Source organism: Macaca mulatta, chromosome 2 (genome assembly GCF_049350105.2).
Source record: "Macaca mulatta isolate MMU2019108-1 chromosome 2, T2T-MMU8v2.0, whole genome shotgun sequence".
Classification (NCBI taxonomy): Eukaryota; Metazoa; Chordata; class Mammalia; order Primates; family Cercopithecidae; genus Macaca; species Macaca mulatta.
Window position 1 is genome coordinate 53308183 of NC_133407.1, and position 27288 is coordinate 53335470.

The 27288-nt window shown below is 37.6% G+C and overlaps 2 long non-coding RNA genes across 3 annotated transcripts in view; one reads left to right on the forward strand and one right to left on the reverse strand.

The window, feature by feature from the left end:
* The window catches only part of LOC144339040 (uncharacterized), a 32147-nt gene extending 16817 nt beyond the window's left edge, over window positions 1–15330 (reverse strand). The window contains exon 1 of the long non-coding RNA XR_013413599.1: window positions 15193–15330. This is a non-coding gene — a long non-coding RNA (uncharacterized LOC144339040). The remainder of the gene's footprint in view (window positions 1–15192) is intronic.
* Window positions 1–27288, forward strand: part of LOC114676281 (uncharacterized) — a 99628-nt gene that overhangs the window by 31276 nt on the left and 41064 nt on the right. The window contains exon 3 of one of the 2 annotated variants that reach the window (XR_013413598.1): window positions 6411–6552. The exons of the other annotated variant lie outside the window; for it this stretch is intronic. This is a non-coding gene — a long non-coding RNA (uncharacterized LOC114676281). The remainder of the gene's footprint in view (window positions 1–6410; window positions 6553–27288) is intronic. 2 annotated transcript variants of the gene reach the window in all.

Here is a 27288-nt window from a genome sequence, read left to right on the forward strand (position 1 = left end):
CTTGTTTGTAGATGATATAATCTTATATTTGGAAAAATCTAAAGACTCCACACACAAAAAAACTATTCAAACTGATAAATTTGGCAAAGTTTCAGGATTAAAAAATCAATGTACAAAAATTAGTAGCATTTCTATATGCCAACAGCAAACAATCTGAAAAAAATTTAAGAAAATAATCCCATTTACAGTAACTACAAAAAAAACTAAGAATTAGCCTCACCAAAGAAGTGAAAGAGCTCTATAATGAAAACTATGAAACACTGATAAAAGAAGTTGAAGAAAATACACAAAAAATGAAAAGATATTTCATGTTCATAGATTAAAAGAATCAATATTATTAAAATGTCCATACATCTAAAGCATTCTTCAGATTCAGTGCAACCCCTATCAAAATACCAATGACATTCTTCAAAGAAATAGAAAAAATAATTCTAAAATTTATATGGAACCACAAAAGACCCAGAATAGCCAAAAGCTATCCTGAGCAAAACAAACAAAACTGGAGCAATCACAGTACCTGACCTCAAATAATACTAAAGAACTGTGGAAACCAAAACAGCATGGTACTGACTGGCATAAAAACAGACACATAGACCAATGGATCAGAATAGAGAATCCAGAAACAAATCTATACACCTCGGTGAACTCATTTTTGACAAAGGTGCCAAGAACATACACTGGGGAAAGGACAGTCTCTCAAAAAACAGTGCTGGGAAAACTGAATATCCAGATGCAGAAGAATGAAACTAGACCCCTATCTCTCACAGTATACAAAAATCAAATAAAAATGGATTACAGACTTACATATAAGACCTAAAACTAAGAAACTACCAAAAAAAAAAAAAAAAAAAAAGAACATTGGAGAAACTCTCCTGGACATTGGACTGGACAACGATATCTTGAATAATGCCCCATGAGCATATGCAACCAAAGCAAAAATGGGTAAATGGAATCACATCAAGCTGAAAAGCTTCTGCACAGCAAAGGATACAATCAACAAAGTGAAGAGACAGCCCATAGCATGGGAGAAAATATTTGCAAGTTACCTATCTGACAAAGGATTAATACCCAGAACATATAGGGAACTCAAACAACTCTATAGGGAAAAACTCCAATAATCCTATTCTAAAATGGGCAAAAGATCTGAATAGACATTTCTCAAAAGAAGACATACAAATGACAGACATATGAAAACGTGCTCAACATCACTGATTAACAGAGAAATGCAAATCGAAACTACAATGAGATATCATCTCACGTAAGTTAAAATGGCTTATATCCAAAGACAGGCAATAACAAATGCTGACAAGGTTGTGGACAAAAGGCAACGCTTGTACACTGCTGGTGGGACTGTAAATTAGTACAACCACCACGGAGAACAGTTTGGAGGTTCCTCAGAAAACCGAAAATAGAGCTACCATATGATCTAGCAATCCCACTGCTGGTATATACCCAAAAGAAAGGAAATCAGTATATCAAAGAGATGTCTGCACTTCTATGTTTGTTGCAGCACTGTTTACAATATCTAAAATTTGAAAGCAACCTAAGCATCCATCAACAGATGAATGGAGAAAGAAAATGTACATATACGCAATGGAGTACTATTCAGTCATTACAAGAATAATATCCTGTCATTTGCAACAACATGGATGGAACTGGAGGTCATTATGTTAAGTGAAACAAGCCAGGAACAGAAAGACAAACTTGCATGTTCTCACTCATCTGTGGGATTTAAAAATAAAAACAATTGAACTCATGGAGATAGTAGAATGATGGTTACCAGAGACTGAAAAGGATAGTTTGGCAGTGGGGGTGAGGGGTAAGTGGGAATGGTTAATGGGTACAAAAATATAATTAGATAGAATGAATAAAATTTAGTATTTGATAGCATGGCAGAGTGACTACAATCAACAATAATTTATTGTACATTTAAAGATAACTAAAAGACTATAATTGGATTGTTTGAAACACAAAGAAGGATAAATGCTTGAGATGATGGATACCCTATTTACCCCGATGTGATTATTATGCATTGTATGCCTATATCAAAATATTTCATGTACCCTATAAATATATAGATGTATGATGTACTCACAAAAATTTAAAACGAAACAAATAAATAAATGAAAACATGAATTCAGTTTATTAGAATTCCCAAACACGAATAGAAGATCTGAGATAACTCTTTTTGCCATCCTTAGACATTTGGCAAGGTTTTCTGGTAGATTTTCTACATAGAAAAAAAAAATACCTTTTGAAGGAAAAGAAGAGCCTTTATGACTTTAACAGGACACCCCTTTCCCAGAGTCTCTCAGAGGCTAACATAATCCTTTACATACAGATTAACCTGTGCCTACATTCCTGAAAAGACTGCAGTAAAGGCAAATACAGGCCTCATTATGGGGTCATTTTACATTTCAAACTACAGTTTTCTTTTTCTTTTTTTGAGATGGAGTTTTGCTTTTGTTGCCCAGACTGGAGTGCAATGGCGCGATCTCGGCTCACGTCAACCTCCGCCTCTCGGGTTCAAGCAATTCTCCTGCCTCAACCTCCCAAGTAGCTGGGATTACAGCATGTGCCACCACGCCCGGCTAATATTGTATTTTTTAGTAGAGATGGGATTTCTCCAGGTTGGTCAGGCTTGCCTCGAACTCTTGACCTCAGGTGATCCGCCCACCTCGGCCTCCCAAAGTGCTGGGATTACAGGTGTGAGCCACAATGCCTGGCCTGCAGTTTTCTTTATAATCAAAGAGTCCCTCTTTACAAACTAGCAGTAAGTTTCAAAAAACAACAACACAAACACACCCAAAAAATATTGCTTAGCAACAAACATCCTGGTATCTACAAGATTTATTTTTCTTCCCTTTACTTAAAATTCTATTTTCTGACCAGTTGCAGATTCCTCCTGTCCTAACTTAGTTCATTAAAAATATCAATTTCTTTCCATGGCCTCCAAAACATTTTTTTTTAATTTGAAAAATTTTTACCTCAGTTCTGAAAGGACTGTCTCCTGCGAACATTCCCACTTCTGAGTGCTTCCTACTTTAGAGGAACAAAAGTTCCAGCTGTCAGTATCCTTAGAGCACACCACTCTCTCTGCCTCCAATAGACCCAAATTCTCACAGAAACAAAACAGAGACGTGGGATAAGACAATGAATTCTCACTTTGCCTCATTGCCAGACTTGTATACAATCCTCTCTGATGTCTTCTAGATCTTAGGCAGTTTGAACACTTTCTTTATGGTGTATATTTAAGATGTACAGCACGATGTTTTGATACACACATATATGATAAAGTGATTACTATAGTCAAGTGAACTAACACATCCATCCTCTCACATACTCACTTTTGTGTGTGTGGTAAAAGTACCAAAAATCTCTCTTAGCAAATTTCCAGTATGTAATATTTTTAGCTGTCTTCCTCATGTTATTCATTAGATCTCTAGATTAATTCATCCTATATAACTGCAACTTTGTCCCCTTTAACCTACCTCTGCCCATTTCCCCCGTCCTCCCACTCCAATCACCATTATACTCTCCATTTCTATTTATTCAATGTTTTAAAAGATTTCATATATAAGTGAGATCGTGCAGTATTTTTCTTCTTGTGGTCTAGTTCACTTCACTTAGCATAGTGTCCTCTCCATTCATCCATGTTGTGTCAAATGACAGAATCTTTTTTAAGGCTGAATACTATTCCATCATACTATATATATCACAGTTTATCCATTCATCGGTTGACAGTGCTTTGGTTGTTTCCATATCTTGTCTATTGTGAGTAATGCCTCAATCAACATGAAAGTGCAGCTATCTTTATGAGGTGGTGATTTCATTTCCTTTGGATATATGCCCAGAAGGGAGATCGCCAGGTCATGCGGTAGTTTCGTAGTTTTTCTTTTGATTTCCTTAGAAACCTCCATACTTGCTGCATCCATCTACGTTCCCACCAACAGTGTACAAACGTTCCCCTTTCTCCACACCCTTGCCAACACTTGTATCCATTATCTTTTTGAGAAAAGTCTGGACAAAGTTTTGTTTTATGGCAGAGTCTGTATTAAGTATTACTATTCTTAGATTCACAGTCATATACATTTTTCAATGTTTACTCATTGAATCAACATAGAAATTTAAACCATGTTGGGGGAAGCTTAGTAATTTTTTCTTCCTGTTTTTATTTTCCTCAAATGTCTTGAACACAAACTGTATATTTGCTAAATAATGCTTTGCGGTCCTGAGTCAAATATTATTAAAACTTGATATGTTGGGAACTCCAAGCCAAGAGGAGGAAATACTTCTAGACCTCTCCATAAGCTGGTATGTCTTGAAATGAAATAAAAAATATAAATAAAAACTTATTTGAGGTCTATATGGAATAGATGATTTTCTTTGGAAAATAATCATTCAGACAATTACTTATGAAGAAATCTCTTCAATGCTATCTTTGCTAGTAACTACTGGGCTGTTTTCCATTCCCACCTCCAATATTAACATACCATGACATACAATTGCATAGAGTCAAAAAGATTCAAAAGTCCCCAAATAAAAGAACTTCAAAGTCAAGGCCAGGTGCGGTGGCTCACGCCTGTAATCTCAGCACTTTGGGAAGCCAAGGCGGGTGGATCACGAGGTCAGGAGATCAAGACCAACCTGGCTAACACGGTGAAACTCCGTCTCTACTAAAAATACAAAAAATTAGCCCAACGTCGTGGTGGCGGGCACCTGTAGTCCCAGTTACTCGGGAGGCTGAGGCAGGAGAATGACATGAACCCGGGAAGTGGAGGTTGCAGTGAGCCGAGATCGCACCACTGCACTCCAGCCTAGGTGACAGAGCGGGACTCCATCTCAAAAAAAAAATAACTTGAAAGTCAAAAGGGGACCAATTCTTACAGAATATTTTGATAATAAATGTAATTCCAGACACACAGACTCTTTAGGGACTTAAAGTCCTCAATCCCTAATAAAATAAATGAGAAAATTGCAACCTGAGATATTATACCAATTGTCTGAAGTTTTTAGTGGCAAGAACCACTTATTTATTTCAACAAACATTTATTGAACATCTACTCCATAGCTGGCAAAAGAAGACATTTTGGAATAAAGAAATGCAAGGCACAGTTCCTGCCCCCACCTCCAGTTGTTCACAGTCCACTGGGGACTAGGGACTAGTGAGCAGAGACACAGAGTGATAGGCTCTTTGATAGAGGTAGTCACAAGTTGAGGCCTCAAACTCACAGAGCAAGAAACCAGAACAAACTTTCTGGAAGGGGTTGGTCCTGAGCTGAGTCTTGATGAAGGTGAAGGAGCTGCTTAGGAAAGAAAGAGATCAAGAGAAAAGGGCCTGGCTCTCTAGGTCTTCCCGCATTCACATTAGTCTAGTCCACTCTTAAAATGTTTTGGTTTTGAGTTTGGTTTTGTCCGTGAATTATTTTATCTCTAGGTCAGAACATAGTGCTAAAGGAGTGAAAGCCACACCAGCCACCTTAAAATGTCTCACACTAACCACAAGGGGGAGTAGGTTAAAGATGGCTGAATTCAGGTAAATCACTCATCACCATCATTAAAGCCCACCAGTAAGTAGCCTAGTGTTGCGGGACATGGTCCGAACCTCCCTATAAAGGCAGCTTTGCTTACTGCGTTATTCATTTTATCAATCTGTGTGCTTTTCAACAATCCCTTTAACTTGTAAGCAGAAAATAAGAAATATTCCATAAAAATATGTAAAACAAATTTATTAATTCAAGTATTTATTGAGTTCCTATTATTTGCCATATAGATATTACAGTAATATTCTAATCATACATTTAAGCCTTTGTAAAGCGGTTTGGGGATTTCATTTTTTCCCCATTTACTCATTTGTTACTCTAAGCCTGAATATGGAAGTGTTCAAAGACTAGAAAGATAGGCATAGACAAGAGTATATCAATGTATAGAGGATGGGAGAAGGAGGGAGAAGGAATGGTTTGAAAGTATCTTCAGAACAGGCCGCATAAGTGACTGGAAAGTTTTCAGAAGTGGGGCTTGTGGATATCTTAAATTTGTGTGTAGTGCCACAGTTTGTAGAGTTGGAGAACGATGGTCAGAACTCATCATTTATTCATTCATGGTAGCTGTGGGTTCTTACCTCTCCTCTAGGCTGTAAATAATTGGCTATCTTTGGGACCTCTGAAAGAAAGATCACATTTCTGATCAAAATTTGGGATCCATGGTCTGCCACATATAAGTGTTTTTATAAGGAAAATGGGATAAACATTTAAAAGCAGGATTGTCACTTTTTTGGCCCAAGTGTTAAAGATGTCAAAATAAGAACATCTTGGTGAGTCCTCTGCTGAGATCTCTCTTTCTCTCTTTCTCTCTCTCTCTCTCTCTCGCCCCCCTTCTCTTTCTCTCTCTTTTTCCCTCCTGGCTCCCAGGACTAAGAAAAGGATAGATCAAAGGGACAGGAAATACAGCCTATGCCTGGAAGACTTAATATTTTAGCTATTTGCTGGGAATGGAATCTGGAGGCAATTGCAATAGAGTAAAAAGAAAAATGATCTAGGAGTCAAGACACAGGTAAAATTTCTGGCTTTGCTGCTAAATATCTGGATGTGTTGGGCAAGTCATTTAGTCAACCTAGGCCTCAATTTCTCTATCTGTAGGAAATAATGATGACTGAAATTTGTTAAACATGTATTATGAATCTATCAACAGTTCTTAGAGGCTTATTTGGAGGGGGATGAATAGATCAGTGATTTTCAAACTTAACTTTTGTGCAAGGGAATCCTTTCATAAAATGAAGTCTTGTATGGCTCCCTAATACATAGCACAGATAAAAGTAGTATACCTATTTCATAAGGTACCATGTATAGCATTTCCTCATGAGATATTTGAAGATTATCATGATCTGTGATTTCCACCATGTCAAGCTTTGATCTGTAACATATTTGAGTAGTAAGCATTTTTTAACTTAGTTTTTCAAATAATAAAATAAATGTAATGAAATGTGTGTGGATCCCTAGAACACAGTTTAAAAGCCACTGAATGAGTTTATCTTTCAGGTCTCTTCTGAATCTGATATTCTCCCCAACTGAGCCTGGCTCAGATGGCAAAAACTCCTGCCAAGAACACATACACACCAGTCACTTTTCTCCCCCATGAAGGAAGATGCCTCTTTTATTTCCCAGCAGAATCAATGCATAATATTAAAAACATGTCAGTGTGACTAGTTCTAATTTAGTCTCTCCTTCAACAAGTTTTGGGGCCAAAGGTATTGCTACATCTGTGACAGTCGTAACTGCTTTGGGATTCTACTTGGACTCACAGTGTGTACATCTGAATATTCCCAGAGGTACCTAGTCAAGCTCAATAAAACTTTGAATGTCAGTAGACCTGAAATCCAGTATATAAGAAACCTGAACTAATATTACATAGTGAATTTCAACAATGCTGCTTGGATGGTAAGAGAAGTTCTCATCAGTCTTTACCTGTGTGACCCTGGCCACTTTTCATTTGGGACCTAGTTTCTTGAACTAGAGATCAACATTATTTCCTTTCCAGCTGAAGTATTCTTTATTCTCTAGTTAGTTAACATCCTTCTGTGATCAGCTGTACTGCCTGTATCTCCACCACTTCTCATTTATCAGCTGGGCTGTTTTCATGCACATACATTCTGTACAGATTTTCCACTGTGTAATTCTGGTGATTCTACATATGAATTAAATGTTTTATGTTTGCGCTTAAAACTGGAATTGCATGATATGAGATGAATGGTAAAATTTACATTTTAATTTTTACACTCAGAACAACATTAAATAGCAAATAAAAGATATAAAATATTTATGTATAAATTTAACAAAATCTATAAGATTTCATGTGTATATGAAGAAAACTACAAAACTCTAATGAAATAAATCAAAGTAGATCACAAATAAATGAAGAGATATTCCATGTTCATGGATAAGAAGACTCAATGTTGTTAAAATATCAGTTCTTCCCAAGCTGATCTACAGATTCAATGCAATTTCAATAAAGTAGCCCAGAAGGTTACTCTGTGGTGAACAACAAACTGATTCTGAAGTTTGCATTGGGAGGCAAAAGACCCAGAATAACCAACAAAATATTGAAGAAGAACAAAGTCAGAGGACTGACACTATACTTCCTCAAGAGTTACTACAAACCACAGTAATCAAGACAATGTGGTATTGGTGAAAGAACAGACAAATAGAGCAGAGGAACAGAATAGAGAATCTGGAAAAAGACCCACACAGTATTGTCAATTGATCTTTGACAAAGCAAAGTGAATTCACTGGAGTAAGGATAGTATTTTCAATAAATGATACTGGAACAATTAGACATCCACATGCAAAAAATGAATATAGAATCTAACCTTATACTACACAAAAATTAACTTAGAATGAATCACAAACCTAAATGGAAAACTATAAAACTTCTAGAAGAAAACATTGATGTTAGATTCCATTACAATAAAAAATTTCTGCTCTGTGAAAAACTTCATTAAGATGATGAAAAGATGAGGCACAGACAGAAAAAATATTTGCAAAGGACATATCTGAGAAAGGACTGTTACCCAGGATATACAAAGAACTCTTAAAACTCAACAACAAAAAACAAACAATCCAATTAGAAAGAGAGCAAAAGATCTGAACAGACACCTCTGCAAAGAAGATATACAGATGGCAAGTAAGCATATAAAAAAATGTTCCACGTCATATGCTGTTACAAATTTGCAGATTAAAACAAAAATGAGATACCACCGCATACCTATTAGAATGGCCAAAATCAAAATGAGTTAAAAACTTATGCCCACACAAAAAAGAACTACACATGAATGTTTATAGCAAATTTATTCATAGTTGTCAAAAATTGGAAGTAACCAAGAAGTCTTTTGGCAGATGAATGAATAAACTGTGGCATATCCATACAATGAAATTCAGCAATAAAAATAAACTATCAAGCCATAAAAAATCATGGAAGAGAAAGCTTAAATGCATATTGCTAATTAAAAGAAGCTAGTCTGAAAAAGCTACATATTATATAATTCCAACTATATGACATCTGAAAAGGCAGAAGAGACAATGCAAAGATCAGTGGTTTCCAGGGACTGGGGGAAATAGTGGGGAAAGGATGCAGAAGCGAAGCACAAGGAATCTTTTTTGTTTTTTCAACTTTTTTTTTTTTTTTTTGAGTCAGGGTCTCACTCTGTCACCCAGGCTGCAGTGCAGTGGTGCAACCTTAACTTACTGCAACCTCCACCTCCTGGGCTCAAGTGATCCTCCCAACTCAGCCTCAGTAGTAGCTGGGACTACAGGTGCACCCACCAGGCCCAGCTAAGTTTTTTGTATTTTTTTGTAGAGACAGGGTTTCGCCAGGGTTACACAGGCTGGTCTCAAACTCCTGGACTCAAGTGATCCACCCTTTCAGCCTCCCAAAGTGCCAGGATTACAGGCGTGAGCCACCACGCCCGGCTCCAACTTTTATTTTAGACTCAGAGGTACATGTGCAAGTTTGTTCCCTGATTATATTGTATGATGCTGGGGTTGGGGGTACAAATGATCCTGTCACACAGATACAGAATAGTACCCAATTGTTAGTTTTTCAACCCCTCCTCAACTCTTTAATAGTCCTCAGTGTCTATTGTTGCCACCTTTATGTCCATGAGTTCTCAATGTTTAGCTCCCACTTATAAGTGAGAATATGTGGTATTCGGTTTTCTGTCCCTGCATTAATTTGCTTAGGATAATGGCCTCCAGCTCCATCCATGTCGCTGCAAAGAACACAATTTTGTTCCTTTTTTTTTTTTTTTTTTTTTTTTTTTTTGAGACAGAGTCTCGCTCTTGTCACCCAGGCTGGAGTGCAATGGCGCAATCTCGGCTCACTGCAACCTCTGCCTCCCAGGTTCAAGTGATTCTCCTGCCTCAGCCTCCTGAGTAGCTGGGATTACAGGCACCTGCCACCATGCCAAGCTAATTTTTTTGTTTGTTTGTTTGTTTTTTTAGTTGAGATGGGGTTTCACCATGTTGGCCAGGTGATTTTGCTCTATTTTATGACTGTGTAGTATTCCGTGGTATATATGTACCAAATTTCCTTTATTCAACCCTTCACTGATGGGCACCTAGGTTGGTTCTATGTCTTTGCTATTGTGAATAGTGCTGCAGTGAACATGCAAGTACAAGTGTCCCTTTGGTAGCACAATTTGTGTTCTTTTGGATATATACCCAGTAATGGGATTACTAGATCAAATGGTAGTTGTTTTAAGTTCTTTGAGAAATCTCCAAACTGCTTTCCACAGTGTCTGAACTAATTTACATTCCCACCAAAGTTTATAAGCATTCCCTTTTTTTGCACAATCTCACCAACATCTGTTGTTTTTTGACATTTTAATAATAGTTATTTCCACTGGTATGAGATGATATCTCATTGTGGTTTTGATTTGCATTTCTCTGATGACTAGTGATGAGAAGCATTTTTTCATGTTTGTTGGTGACTTGTATGTCATCTTTTGACAAGTGTTTGCTCATGTCTTTTGCCCATTTTTTAATGGAGTTGTTTGTTTTTTGCTTGTTCAATTCTTTAAGTTCCTTATAGACTCCAGATATTAGATCTTTGTTGAATGCATAGTGTGTGAATATTTTCTCTTATTCTGCAGGTTGTCTATTTACTCTGTTGATAGTTTCTTTTGCTGTACAGAAGCCCTTTAGTTTAACCAGGTCCTACTTGTCAATTTTTGTTTTTCTTGCAATTGCTTTTGAGGATGTAGTCATAAATTCTTTCCCAAAGCTATGTCCAGAATGGTGTTTCCAAGGTTTTCTTCTAGGATTTTTATAGTTTAAGGTCTTACAATTAAGTCTTTAATTCATCTGGAGTTAATTTTTGTATGTGGTGAAAGATAGGGATCCAGTTTCATTTTTTTGCATATGATTAACCAGCTATCAAAGGATATTTTTGATCAGTGAAACTATTCTGTATGATACTGTAATGGTAGATATATGACATTATGCATTTTTCAAAACATGTAGAACTATACACATTAAGAGTGAATTCTAATATAAACTATGAATTTTAGTTAGTAATTATGTGTCAATATTGGTTTGTCAAGTATAACAAATGTACCACACTAATGCAAGATGCTAATAATTGTGGAAACCTGGAGGGAGTAATATGAGAACTCCACTTTCCATTTTCTTCTTTTTCCTTCTCTCTTTTTTTTTTGTAAATCTGAAAAGTCTAGTAATTACATATAATATCACCATCACAAGCTGAGAGAGAGCATGAACGAGAATAAAAAGCTTTTTTTAAGTACCTTTAACAGCACTTTTTTTTTTTTTTTTTTTTTTTGCTTTGCTTTCTGAACAAAGGGTTCCACATTTTCATTTTGCTGTGGGGCTAGAAAATTATGTAGCCCTGTTTATCACTTTGTATAAATAATAGCTAATGTTTATTTAGCACATATTATGCAACAGGTATTATGGTAAGTACTTTCACATATTACTTCATTTAAAACTCACAACCATATGGTATTTTATATATTTTATAATGATTTGTTTTACACATTTTAAAATATTTTATAATGATATAATTAACCCCATGATAATATTTTCATGCCTATTTACAAATGAGGAAATCAAGATTTAGAGAAGTTGAGTGTGTTGATCGAAGTCACTTAGCTGATAGGAGAAAGGGTCAGATTTGAACCCAACCATCTGATTCCCAGCTCCTAACCACCAGCTATAACCACCACCATGTTAGATTTCAAGCTGTCTGAGGTACTTCTTTAGCTATGCTACTGACCACTAAATATAAACCTCACTGATTACAATGCTCAGGCATGTGCCCAAAGGGTAGCCCTGCGATTTTAATCATCCTGCGTGTAATGTGAAATATTCCCAGCCAGCAGATACTTTTAACAAAACCCCTCAAATTCTTTAGATGATGCAAGCGGCATAAATGCACAAGAGTCATATGAACATTATAAACTATACTTCTTTAGAGACTTATAAATTATGAAGAATTAATTTTCTCTTAAAAATATGCACTATGTATGTATGCTTTTATAAAGCAGACCTGGGTAATCAATTTTGAACTGAGAAGGCACACACTAGATTTGAACATCAACAGCAAAAAATCAAAATTAATCCTCTTAAGCTTCTTTGGCTAAGTTCTTTGCCATACTTGTTCCTGCTTTCTTTCTGACTTGCTCAGCACATAGCTATGGGGTTAAGCAAAGGAGACCTTTTCATCTGTGCGGGTTATGAGGCACAGTTGTCTGTACAAAGTTTAGGGCTCTCTGCCAATCCCATAGGCCTCAGCTCTGCAGCGCAGATGTATGCCTCAACTTACCAGATAAACTAGGCTCCAGTCTCTCTCACATTAACAATTGATCTTAAAAGGAATCTGAAGGAACATATCTGCCAAAGTTGGCTCTGCACTTCTGACTGAAAACCACATCTCACTGAGTGGTTGAGTCTGTCGTGGAGGGACTCGGGTCTTGGGAGGTTTGAAGTACAGTAGGGGGTTTTAGTCCTGCTGTGACGAAGCTAGCTAGTCCAAGCATCTCTTCTTCTTTGGCGCATGGTGGAAGCATGAGGGATATGTTATGATAAAAATCCCAATTATGCCTTCCACCATCTGTTAATAGCATGTGCTTGTGTACACGTTGCCAGGAAATATCGAGAACAAAGGAATGAGAGGCCCTCATTCCAGAGACATGGCTCTCAGCTCCCACTGAGGTTCACTGATTTGGTTACAGATGTGTCGATGTCCTCAGCACCCAGCCCCACATAACATGGAAGTCCACGGTCCTGGGCAAAGCTAGACTCATCCAGGTCTGTTTGGGAAGAGGGATCCAGTGGAATGCAACATTGATGTTTTTCTTATAATGTCTCAAAAATACAATTAAAATGGAGATAACCAATTAGCTCCAACATCATATGTGTACATGAGACTGACTTACAAAGTCATTTAAAAAATACAGATCTCCTTGAAAAAAAGGCACACATGGCATGCATTAAATCAAGTTTTATAAAAAGATTAAAGTTTAAACTTTAATTACATTGTAAATATGTGAGTTGGAACCATTGTACTTACATCAGGGGATTTTTTTTCTTCAAGATGAGTGAGAATAACTACAATAGACATGAAACTATTGTAGAAATAAGCAACAACTTTGTATAGATAATTGGAACCCACAGATAAAGTAATATACTGAGCCATTAGTTTCTACCTCTTTCTAACTACATTAGTGTCAGCGTTAACAACTAATAAAAACTCTACTAGGCTGGGTGCTGTGGCTCACACCTGTAATCCTAGCACTTTGGGAAACCAAGGTGGGTGGACAACTTGAGCTCATGAGTTCAAGACCAGCCTGAGTAAAATGATGAGACCACGTCTCTGTGAAAAATACAAAAATTAGCTGGCTTGGTGGTATGCGCCAGTAGTCCCAGCTACTTGGGGTGGGCAGGAGTGATCGCTTGAGGTCAAGGGGGTTGAGGCTACAGTGAGCAGGGATCACCCCATTGCACTCCAGCCTGGGTGACAAAATGTGACCCCATCTCAAAAAAAAAAAATTCTACTGTATTTTTAAGATCTTTTTTATAATGTGATCCTAGAAAATAATCTGGACCTTAAGAGATGTGTTTAAAACATTACTAAACAAAATTTATTCAGTTGCAGAGTAACTTTCTAATGAAGATTCCTGATTTTCTCATTATAACACATAATCAGGGATCTTATCATACAGACTACATTCAGAAATTCCTTGGTAGAAGTTAGAAATTTGTCTGTGAGGAGCAAGAGTTCTTTATCTACATATAAAATAAAACAAATGTGGAGTCATATTTTTGTCCCCAAACATCCCTTTGATACTACCATTGAGGTTTTACAATTAGGACAGTTTTCTTCCAGCACCCTCACTAAACGACATCCCTCTACTCTCATCTTGCACAATTCCCTTCCTTCCTCTCCAGCAAACATTCCTCTACTTTCCTTTGCCAGGTGAGTCTCATGCTGCCGCACACCTACCCTGAGAGCTGGCTGCCCTTAAGAGGAAGTTCACTTAGAACATCTTGATTAAAATGAAATTTGTGCATTGTTTTCTAGTGTGGCCTGCACACGTTGGAGATGAAACAATTGATGCTCAAAAAGTGAAATGACTATGACATGGCTTCTTTATATAGCTGCTAGGGATACAGTTTCTGATCCCTGTTTTAGTATTCCCTTTTCCTGCCTCTCTCTATTCGTCTTTTGCTTCTCTACTCATTCCCTCTGTGACCCTAGCCCAACTCCTAGCTCCAATTCAATCATAATGGTTTCTCCTCAATCCTTTTCTCACAGGACTGAATGTGTTAAGAAGAGAAAGTCCTCCTCTTCCAACCTCTCTTCCTGTAAACCCTCCCTCTGTCATTCCTGTACACAAAATTTAAAAAGGTTAATACTTAGGTACATTATTGTGAATGGTTTTTAATTAAGAAAGCAATGCTTATAGAATACTTGAAAGATATAATGCATGAAACAACAGTTACTCGTAAATCTACAGCCCAAAGATAACCACTGTGCAGACATTGATACATTTTCTTTCTTATAATTTTGTACATATAGCTATATGTTTTAGCATTTTGGGGACTATATTGGAGCTATACTTTTGCTTCCAGATTTGTTTCTCGTGTCACTAAAAATTATTGAAAAGCATAAATGTAATGAACGTGTTATAGTTTATCACACACTCTAAAGAATTTTGGACTACTGGCTAATCATTTTTAATTGATTCTGTCTTAGTGGTGTGCTGGCAAACTGGCTGTCTTAAAAAAGAGCCCTGACTTATTCTATTTGCTAGATTCCACGGTGTAAATGCTCCTATCATGGCAAAGTTCAACAATCGGCTCACAAAAATTCCTAAAAATGTAATCAGTTGTTGCAAGCTGGTATGCCCCAGTCCCAACAAACCACTGGCTATCAAATATTATAAAGGTGACATATTTTGGCTCTCAGGCAGCCTACATTTAAGTAGAGCCCTTGATAAACAAGGAAATGACCTTTAAATCCATAGTTGCCTCCATTTTCACCATACTGTATTTCATCTAGCTGTGTTCCTAGTTGACAGCCTTCACTTGAGAGTGACCCATCTCCAGTAACGACCTTGAGAATGTATGATAATGGCAGACAACTTGGAATATGCTTAGTTTTCTTTACATTCCTTACTCTGGTTGTTCAAAACCACTTTCCATAGTCTTGTGTTTCCTGCCTTTCATTGCTATTCAATCCTAACAGTTTCCAGATGTTTAACTTCCATTCAGTTACAGTTACATATGGTTTGAACATGGAAGAGGACAGTTAATCTGAAATGAAAAAACAAAGTAAAACACTAATGTGTAACTAACTTTGCAGGTAGGCAGGATGAGCTTTCATGCCATCTCTTCACTGACTGCTAACGACTTGCTCCTTAAAGGAAAGTCCTAGAACTGTGACATAAAGATCAAACAAATAGCTTTTCTGAAGGTTTTGCTACCTAAAATGGGATTCTGTAGGCCACCACCTTCAGAGTAAATGTGTCAAATTTTAATTTACAATATTTCATCCATCATCACATTATAATAACCCTTGGTCTTCTTAGCTAAGTAAAAAGTTAAGTAAAATTTTCAGATTCCATCTAAATTATATCTCTTGTTTCCCCACAAAGCTTAGTGCAGTGCTTACCTGTGGTGACAATTGTCAGTACACTTTTTTTGAGTTAATGAAGACTGACATGGGCATAAAATGTATTGCAATAGAGTAAAGGCTGAATATTATGGGGCTACTGTATCACAAATAAAGCTTAGGAATTGAAAGGACCTGGGTTGAAATCCGAGCTCCTTATTTGCCAGCTGTGTGAACTTCAGTGCGTTATTTAATCTTTCTGAGCTTCCATTTCCTCATCCAAATATCTGCATAACATCTTCCTTTGTAGGATGGTTGTAAGGTGTTTCAGTTATTTCTTGCTATGTAACAAACTACTCAAAACTTAATGCCTTAAAACAGTCATTTATTTTGCTTTTGCTATTGTTGATCAGGAATTTGGGAAGGGCTCAGCTGGGTAATTTGTCTCTGTTCCACGTGGCATCAGTTAAATTGGCTGGAGGCGGAAGGTTTGAGATACATGGCGTATTTATATACTTATATGTATTAGCTCCTTGATGTTTCCTGGCCTCTCCCTCTTATCCTCTGAGGCTGGGGGTTGGCAGACTTTTCCTGTAAAGGTCCAGATAGTAAATATTTTAGGCTTCAAGGGTCATATGATGTCTGTCACAGCTATTCAACTCTGCCATTGTAGCATGAAAGCAGCCACAGACAATAAGTAAATAAATAAGTGTGATAGTTTCAATAACATTTTATTTAAGTTTCATATACTTTTTACGTATCACAGACTGTTGTTATTCTTTTGGCTGCCCCTCCCTGCCATTCTTAGCTAGAAAGAATGTGACGAGCCAGATTTGGCCTACAGGCTATAGTTTGATGACCCTTACTCTTGCGCCTTTCCATACAGCTTGGGTTTCTCATGACATGGTGGTCCCAGAGTAGTCATATTTCTTACACAGTATCTAGGTCCCCACAGCAAATATTCTGTGAGGCAGGAAGTGGAAGCAGGTAAAATCTTAAGGCCTAGGTCTTGAAACTGGCATAATGTCACTTCTGCTGTATTCTCTTGGTCAAAGCAGTCATAGGGCCCACCCTTATTGGAGGGGGTGGAGAAATTGAGGGAGTGGAGATTGGAGGGGCTTGATGGGAGATTGGCTAGGTCACATTGCAGAGGAGCATGTGGAAAGGAGAGATTATTGTAGCTACAAATACAATCTACCATGTGACGATTAAGAATAATATTTATAAAGTACCTGCTTCTCATGATATGTACCCAATGAATGATGACTCATATTGCTATTAATAGTGTGATTATTAACTTTAAGGGGGGAGCAATTAGCACCAAGATTCATATTCACCTTCTTAGAGGAAAAAGGTAGTGAAAAATTAGGCTTTTAAGAAATTCTCACTTGGGTTTCCCTCATCTGCAGTAATGGGGCCTATAATAGTAACTGGTTTTGGGTTGTTTTAAGAAGTTTATTGAAATAAAATATGAAAAGTGCTCAAGTAGAGCACACTTGGCATGAATGTCATAACTGTCCATTATTGCTATTTTACGTCATGGTTTAGAAATAATTTATTGTTTTTGATTATCATAAGCTTTTCTAGGACTTCCAAAACCTAGACTCTAAAATGCATTGGCTGGGCACGGTGGCTCATGACTGTAACCTCAGCACTTTGGGAGGCCGAGGTGGGTGGATCACCTGGGGTCAGGAGTTCGAGACCAGCCTGGCCAACATGGTGAAACTCCATCTCTACTAAAAATACAAAAATTGGCCAGGGGTAGTAGTAGGCACCTGTAATCCCAGCTACTTGGGAGGCTGAGGCAGGATAGTTATTTGAACCCAGGAGGCAGAGGTTGCAGTGACCCCAAGATCATACCACTGCACTCTAACCTGGGTAATAGAGCAAGACTTCATCTCAAAAAAAAAAAAAAAAAAAAAAACACACACACACATAAGATGCCACGTCACAGGATTTAATAACTTTAGGCATTTTATAACTGATATACTCAAGAGAAAAATGTTTTTAAAAATTGGAACTTGCATTATTAAAAATTACATATATAACAATATAATAGATATAGGAAAATACGTTCATTCACGTTCACATCACAGTCAAATTTTGAGGTAAATTTTCTATTGAATTTACATTTTTAAACAACTAATGAACATGTCTTAGTTGCATTTTGCAGAAATAAGTGCTAGCCAAATATGATATATTGATATTGACCACTATAGGAACAATCCCATAGAAGAGAAGCACTAAAACAGAAAAGAAACTGATTCAGAATTGTAAATAGGGTGCAAACTGGGGTTTTGTTGATTGATATTGGCTTCAACTGATGAGTTTCTAAAATAAGGCAGCAAATGGATAAAAGGATCAGGACACCAATGAAAGCTCTAAACAACTGCAAATAAATTAGATTCCTGAGTAATAAATCTTGAATCTTGCTGTTTGATCACCCTTATCAGGCAGAAGCCTGAGAAAATAGAAGAGCTTTCCATCCTGCCTAGAAGGTCAAGGACACACTTGGCATCATCAGCTCCACATTCCTAAGGGGAGGACCCTCCACCGAGAATGCAAAGAATGACTTCTTGGTCTGGATGAAACCACTACTTCTGGGGCTGTATTCCCGCTGGTCCATGGCAAGGCAGCATGCAGCAATTTAAGAATAACACACTTTGATGCTATTTAGCCATTTAACGGAATCTTTGCTGACATGGGAAAACAGCCCCCAGTATGTTGTTAAGAGAAAAACAGGTTCAAAGCTGTAAATATAATGTGATACAATTTTTGTCAAGCAACATAAGACACATGAAAAAAACATTATAAGGCTTTGCCAAACATAATGGAAGCCACCCACGTGCGACAGGATTTGGGGTAACTTATTTTCCTGTTTCTTTTGAGTTTTTATTGGTTTTCCAAATTTTCTGCTGTATGTGTTATTGCTGAAGTACAGAACAGTTATTTTAAGACATAACTGAAGTAGAAGGAAGTAAGGCAACAATAAAGTGATACTGAGAGTAAATAAAACATAATATAGGCCGGGCGCGGTGGCTCACGCCTGTAATCCCAGCACTTTGGGAGGCCGAGGCGGGCGGATCACAAGGTCAGGAGATCGAGACCACGGTGAAACCCCGTCTCTACTAAAAATACAAAAAATTAGCCGGGCGCGGTTGTGGGCACCTGTAGTCCCAGCTACTCGGGAGGCTGAGGCAGGAGAATGGCGTGAACCCGGGAGGCGGAGCTTGCAGTGAGCCAAGATCGCGCCACTGCACTCCAGCCTGGGCGACAGAGCGAGACTCCGTCTCAAAAAAAAAAAAAAAAAAAAAAAAAAAAAAAAAAAAAAAAAAAACATAATATGTTTGTCAGTGCTTAGTAAATCCGTGCCCTACCTCAGCACATAATATTTCAAAGTAACCACAACATGCTATGTTAAATATTTAATTTAAATTTTTATATGAGGCTGAATTACGAGGTATTATAAATATTAGGTATTGCTATACTTCATTAGCTAATCAAACTTTATCAAGCAAAATACACATGAAATTGCATTTGCCAACATATAGACTTATTTAAAAGTCTTTTAAAAAAATACTGTCATGTTAGAGACCATGACATTATCATGTCTGAATTATGGGGTCTATTCAAAGAGGCTGTGGTGGAATCAGGTGGCAAGGTGGGGGAAGGAAATCCATTCAAATCAACCAATATACAGTAATCCCCTGTTATCTCTGGGGAATACATTCCAAGACCCTCAGTGGATACCTGAAACTGCAGATATTAATAGTACTAAATTCTATATATGCCATGTTTTTCCTATACATTAATAGTTATTATGAAGTTTAATTGATAAATTAGCCACAGTAAGAAATCAACAGTAAGGAATAATAAAGTAGAACAATTATAACAATATGCCAGCATCTCTGCTCTTGTACTTTAAGGTCATTATTAAGAAATATAGGAGTTACCTGGACTCTGCAATACCATGACAGTCCATCTGATCACCAACGTGGCTACTAAGTGACCCACAGGCAGGTAGCTTATACAGCGTGGATGTGGATACCCTAGACAAAGGGGTGATTCATGTCCCATGCAGGGCTGAGTGGAACGGTGAGAGATTTCATCACCGCAAAACAATGGGCAATTTAAAATTTATGAATTGTTTATTTCTGGAATTCTCCATTTGATATTTTTTGTCCTCAACTGACGACAGCTAAGAAACCACAAATAAGGGGGAACTACTGTATGTGTTATGCTTTTAGGGGAAAAAAAAGCCATTGAGGATGGAATTTCTGAGCTTACCTTAGGTTGTGTTGGCATGACGAAACCCCCCTTCCACAAGGCAGTTGCTACCTCCTTGATTTATTTATCTCCAGTGCCTAGTATGTGCGGCAAGGTATTGCCCAGTAAATATCCGTGCCATGAAGAGGGCCAAAGTCTTGCTTACAAGGTGGTGAATGTGCTAAAAGTAATCCCAAGGTCCATATGATAGAAATGCTACTTTGAATTAGAGTCTTGCCAACACACAGCACACTTATTTACTATTAAACTGATACAATTATCAGTATCGATAAGAAATAATTATCATTTCCTTACACTTACTCTACACTTGCTTACTCACTAACTAGTCATCAGTCACAGGCTGTAAAGTCGGAAGGAAAAACGAACTGCTGGTTCCTGCTGTAAATTCTCTAACAATACTTATGAAGTCTTTTCATTTTGTCTCCTTTAACATTTAGAAACCCCACTTTGTCCAATCAACTAAAATAAGACAGGCTTTTGGTTTAGCTTAGTATTCCCTGAATTTATGGGAAAGAGAATGGCTTTGTGTCTAACTAGATCTGTATGCCAACTTGGGAATATCAATTCTCAGAAAGCATTATTGCAGTCTCCTCACATTTGATTTTGTTTGAATCTCCTGTGCTGCCTCACCTATATGATTACTTAACAAGGGCTGCTCTGAGCTCCCAGTTTGGTTGCTGAAGGTGATTGATAAGTGATACACTTTTGTTGTTACAGAGTTTGTCCATCAAACTGTTTCCACACACTCTGTAAATTGGGAACTTGGCTTGTAATTTCCAATCCCCATGAATCCTCAAGAACAAGGAGCTGACCCTGTTGTTCCTATATTAAAAGTGAATCCAGGTAGAAAGAAACCTTCGTGTGCACTTGTCCATTTACCTCATTCCGGATGGAGAAGCACATGCTGATCACTTGGGGTCCCTTCCAACTTCACCGAAATTTGCTATTTATTCTTTTGTGCATTGTTTCAACAAGTATTTGTTAAGTGCTAACAATGTACAGAGGTCTGCAGTAGGTTCTCCTGGGATATACAGTTGTAAAAGACACACCTCTAACCCTCAATAAATTTACATTACATGCCGATTTCCAACCTAGTTAGCTCAGGCAAATTCTCTTCCAAATAAATAATACACGTAGGAACAATTCCATCCCAAGCCAGTGGCCTACCTATTTAAAAATTATTAGAAACTGCCTAATTTCGGTGAGTTTTTAAAAAGATGTATCTGCAGAGTCACATACAGGAAAAATTCAAATTGTTAATTCCTAAGTACAAAGTAAAGTTCCTGCTGTTCTTCCTTAGGAGACTAGGTTTTGGGAACCTGAGGTCAGATTTTTAAAAAGGAAGATTGACCCACGTGAATGGTGTAACGTGGCTTCACTACAGTAAATAGTAATTCATCAAAGTGACAGGTGAAGTGATATAACACAGCTTCTAGGACATTCACAGACATAAGCTTTGTGTTTCTTATCCATACTGAGATTTTCCTTAACCAATTGAACATTCCAGTTCTTTCTTTGTTTCTTAATCCCTTAGCCCACTCTCCATGATATTCCTACTCTTCTGCTTAGTTCTCTGATATTTTTGGCAACACTGACTAATTTCCTTCAGTGACCATTGAAGGCTATTAAATGTCTATTCCAGAAACTCCTCCAATGCACATGTCATCAAGGCATAGAGAGGCATATTTGCAGTGGACAGCCCCTCCACCCCCTCAAACAAAAGGAGAGAGTCCTCTAACAAACCGAAATATTGGTGGCTGATAATCTCAGCCCAATTTTTTTTACCATCTGGGTTTTTTCCCCTATTCTCTTAATTAGATTGAGCCACACATTATGGCATGTCGTAAAAGAGTTTCTGAAGGGCAGAATTTGTGGCACAGAGAGAGAGTTCCAAACTGGAAGACTCAAGAAATAAACAAAGATACCACAAATGAGAGCAGATAAAATGTTCACATTCTAACTCTTTTTTTAAAAAGAAAGCAGCAATCCTCAGAAGTAAAAATAATTATCATCGGTGGCAAAAAGCAAAACATACACACACAACAGATGAAGGAGATTAGACACTAAAACTGGGAGCAAAAAGGCAGTGGAAATAAGTACAAAAGTGCACACAGAAAATGTTGTAGTAGGCCGGGCGCGGTGGCTCACGCCTGTAATCCCAGCACTTTGGGAGGCTGAGACGGGTGGATCACGAGGTCAGGAGATCGAGACCATCCTGGCTAACACGGTGAAACCCCGTCTCTACTAAAAAATACAAAAAACTAGCCGGGCGACTACTCGGGAGACTGAGGCAGGAGAATGGCGTAAACCCGGGAGGCGGAGCTTGCAGTGAGCTGAGATCCGGCCACTGCACTCCAGCCTGGGCTACAGAGCGAGATTCCGTCTCAAAAAAAAAAAAAAAAAAAAAAAAAGAAAATGCTGTAGTAAACAGAATGAAATAAGAAAGGCATCAGATTGAACCAAAAGAAAAGCAGTGAAAGGAGGATTATGAAAAACTAGAAACACAAGTCAGAAACAAAAGGGAATTGAAAACTTCAAAATATAGGGACTTAGAAGATGAAAGGATAACTAGAAGAAATGTAAAGACCGTGGGAGTGGTTTAATGGTGTCTAAAATAATTCTTAATCTCACCTCCGCATCATATATAAAAAGAAAAAACAATATTTTGCATAGAATAATACTTGCAGTGGAAGTTTCAGAGTTACACCTCCTATATGTTTGCATACTCACTGAGCTACTTCTTTCCTTAATTGAAGTTTCACAGAAAAATTATTCCCTTCTGAAGCAATCTTTGACAAGAGATTATGGCGGTATCTACTATTTACATCAGGAAAATTATGCTACTTTTAGGAAAACCAAGGATTATCTATTTTGGGGGCTGGGGAGGGGAAAAATCTCACCACAGCTGCCTGGAATGAGACAAAAAAAAAAAAATTGCTTTTGCCAGAGTTCAGCACATGCTAATCCCATCATCGATTTAGTCTGTCTTTCTGTAGCAACATTCACTCTGAGGCATCTGCATAGGGTCTTGGTGTCATCAGTGTAACTAGGGTTGGTATTACTAGTTGTTGTTTGGATATGCCCTGTATGTCTCTAAGGTCTGAAGTTAGGGGGACAGGACAAACTCTATAGTTTAGGTTAGGACATTAGAAGAGTACAGAAGCCAATCATTGGCATGCATGGGACACTAAGGGAAATGCTTCTTTAGATAAATGTCTTCCTTCTTTCCCACTCATTTCAAGATCCAGGATATAGGGCATTTCTGGCCTACATACTTGACCCATTCTACACACTAAAACTCAGGGTACTGCGGCAGTTTGAACCTGCTTACAAGATGAATAACTGGAATGCATAATCGTTGAGCAAAACCAATCATGTCACATTTGGGGAAGCTGTAGCCTCAGTTTAAGGTTCATACTCAAAGTTTTGATGATGCCAGCATAGGTCTAGTGACTATACGGTAAATGGTGGCCTCTGGGGGCAGTGGAATGGCCAGGATGTTAGGCTTCACTAGTTCAAGTTTTACGTTGTTTTCCACTGTGGAAATGGGAGGCTTATGGGAAATCCCTAAGGCTCTGGCCAACAGCAGGGCTTAATAAAATTTGGCTAGTGAAATGAATAAATGAATATATGATTTTTATAACCTCTCTCAAAACATCAGCTAATTGCAGTCACCTCCCTCATCTCCTAACCACTCCCAGTCCACTATAGCAGAGTCAGCATAGGCAGTAATCTAAAGACAGTAATATTTTTACTTACTACTCCTGCATTTATCACTTTCTCTTACCATTTGATAAAATCATTTGATATGAAGTATGAAGGACTTACGTGCATCCTTCATGTATCCATTTTAAAAGCAGTTTTAAGTTCATAGCAATATTGAGCAAAAGATACAGAGCATTCTCATATGCCCCCCACACATGTACAGCCTCCCCAACTATCAAAATCCTGCACCACAGTGGCACATTTATTATAATCAATGAACCTCCATTGGCACATCATTACTACCCAGTCTACAATTTACACTAGGGTTCACTCTTGGTGCTGTAGAGTCTATGGCTTTTAACAAGTGTATAATGGTATGTATACACTGTTATAGTATCATACAGAATAATCTCACTGCCTTAAAAACCCTCTGTGCTCTGCCTATTCATCACTTCCTCCTCCTAACCTCTGGCAACCACTGATCATTTTACTGTCTCCATCATTTTGCCTTTTCAAACAAGTGACATGGATGGAATTGTACAATATGTAGCCTTTTCAGATTGGCTTCCTTCACTTAACAATATGCACTTAATGTTCCTCCTTGTCTTTTCATGGCTTGATAGCTCACTTCCTTTTAGTACCGAATACTATTTCATTGCCTGGATGTACCACAGTTTATTTTTCTATTTACCTACTGAAGGACATCTTGGTTGCTTCCAAGTTTGGGCAATTATAAATAAAACTTGTATAAATTTTAACTTCTTTGGGTAAATACCAAGGGGTGCAATTCCTAGATCTACGGTAAAAATGTTTGGTACTGTAAGAAACTGCCAGACTGTCTTCCAAAGCAGCTGTATCATTTTGTATTCCCAGCAGCAATGCATGAGAGTTCCTGTTGTTCCACATCCTTTCCAGCATTTGGTGTTGTCAGTGTTCTGGATTTTGGCTGTTGCGATAGGTGTGTAATAGTATCATTGTTGTTTTTATTTGCAATTCCCTAGTGACATATGATGTTAAGCATTTTCTCATATGCTTATTTTCCATCTGTAGCTCTTCATTGGTGAGGTGTCTGTCCGTGTCTTTTACCTATTTTTTTATTCATGTTGTTTTCTTATTGTTGAGTTTTAAGAGTTCTTTGTATGTTTTGGATAATTGTTACAGATTTTTCTCAGATATTTCTTTTGCAAATATTTTCTCCCAGACTGTGACTTGTCGTATCATTCTCTTGACCTTCATGTATCTTCAAATGGGAGCAACAGAAGAGACTGCGTAATCCAAAGCAGGGTTCCCAAACCTCAGTCTGCCCTATGGGCACTTTGGGCTCGATAATTTCTTCTTTGTTGGGGACTGTTCTGAGCATTGTAGTATGTTTAGCAGCATCCCTGTTCTCTATCCATTAGATGCCAGTGACAGCCCCCATCCCAGTCATGACAATGAAAAATATCATTATGCAAATATCCCCTGGTGGCAAAATTATCCCTGGTTGACAACTTCTAATCCAAAGCAATGAATCTGTAATGGCGAAATTTAAGTCATCAGTAAGGAAAGGGAGGTGCAGAAATATTTTGGCTCAACATCCTTTTCAGCCCACCAGCAATTACAATGGTAGATTTGAAATAATCTGAGCCTGTTAGGTATGGTGATTACGCATCCTAATTTGTCTAGTATATATTTACACCTATAGTCCTGGAAAAATTATTAATTGTGCCTTCTTTTTCTCTCAAAGCTATCTCAGTTTAGATCATAAATGAAAAGTCCATCTGGAACCTCTAAGAACTGTAATTTGAATTTGTGCTCCCCTTGGTGGTCCTCTGGACTGGGGTGTCTGAGATAGTAAGCAGTTGATGGGTGCAGCCACAGATCTGGTCATTCGTATGCTTTATATTCATGTGCGTTTCCATGAAGCAGTGGAGAATCAGAAACTTCCAGAAAGTCTTGGCTGTATATTTTACATGGCACTAGAGTAAAACACAAAAGAAAAAGAGTGCATCAAAGTATTTTGTGTATATATGTGTCTGATTTAATGAGTACTCATCAATGTCTAGATTCTGATTTCCTTCCTTGCATATGAGCAGCAAATTCACCATGGTGTAACTCTACACAGTGTGAAGGAACAATTACTGTGTGATTTTAACAGCTGTTGAAATCTGTAACATTAGACTATGTATACTTTTCTCCTGTTTGTATCAGAATATAACGTAGGTCAGAGCCAGGACAGGAATAAAGCAAGTGGCTCAAAAAGTTCTTGTGTATTAATTTCAGGTATATTTATTTGCAGGAACTGCCCTCTTTTAATTTTTATTTTTGGAGTGCAAAAATCAGACAATAACTTTACAAACTGCTCTTAAACATTAGCACTTTTTTCGTAAATAAATGAGAGCTATTATTTAGCTATTATTATTGCTAAACTCAGGATTGCTACTATAGCCAAACATAAACCCTTACTTTTTGACAGCCAAAGCAAAGAATAAAATAAGAATTAAAAACTAGTCACTCATCTGTGTTTATGATATTAAAGTTAAAGGAAGTCTACTAGTTAATCACATTTCTATTTTCTAGCTTGAGTAATCTAACATGAATTTAACAAAGGTTTATTTACTAGACGGGATATTAAAAGGAAAAATGAGCAGTATCTTTAAAAGTAGTTTTACAAAAATTGCATAAATGTCTTCCTGTAGATACAGTAAAGTCTTATATTGTTCCCAATAAGCATCAAGAACAGTATGCAAAAGCCTAGTGATCACAGGTAATGGGACCGAGTAGTGACTATGTCAGGCACTACAATAAGTGCTTTGCCTGCTTTGACTCATTTGATATTTACAAATAACTTATGATGTAAAGGTAGGATTCAAATGCAGAAAGTATGCTCTGGAGCCCATGTCTTGGGCATTGCTACTAGATGCTAAAGTGACCTATGGAATTCAAATGCATCACTTCCTGGTGCTGGGACTTGCCGCAGGGTCAGAAATTATTGATGCTAGAGAAGTGAATTGTTAGCACACACTACAGATTATTTTTCTAGATTCTAGAATTTCGATGCTCTCAAATATTTTTGTGAGTAGGTGCTAGCTGAAAATTCAAGGCTAAACTTTCCAGTATTCACCTAAATTGCGTGTTTAATTGGATTTTCAATTTAGAGTCAGAAGGCATTGGTTCTGACTTTGGAAGACTACTGGAGGCTCTTGAAAAGGCGCATGCGTGTCAAGAAGGCTATTTGGACATCACACAGCTCTTACGAAAGAGGGCTTTCCTAAATTGAGTGTAAATGAAGTAGAAACATAAGGATTACATTTCTTTTGAAAGTAAGGATTTAAAAAAATCAGTAGAACAATTAGTACGGGAAGGGATATATGCTACCCCAGATGGCTGGGTCATGTCCCACTCCCGAGACAAAGTCTATTTGAGTTCACTTTTAGCTGTGGCAGAGGGAAGGCCTGCCAGGCTAAGTGAAATTCCAGGACACAAAGCTGATAAAAGTAACAAAAGGGAATAATGAGCAATAAAATGAAATTATAAAAAAATTGGTAGGAAGCCTTAGTGTCGTTCGATACCTACCTGCTATGAATGGAGTAAAACTATATAAACTGTGGATGTGGGAACAGCCCTCTGGTTTCTGGCTGTTTTGGTGGTTGAATGCTAACTCTGAGAAAATAAGGCTAAGGTGGAAAG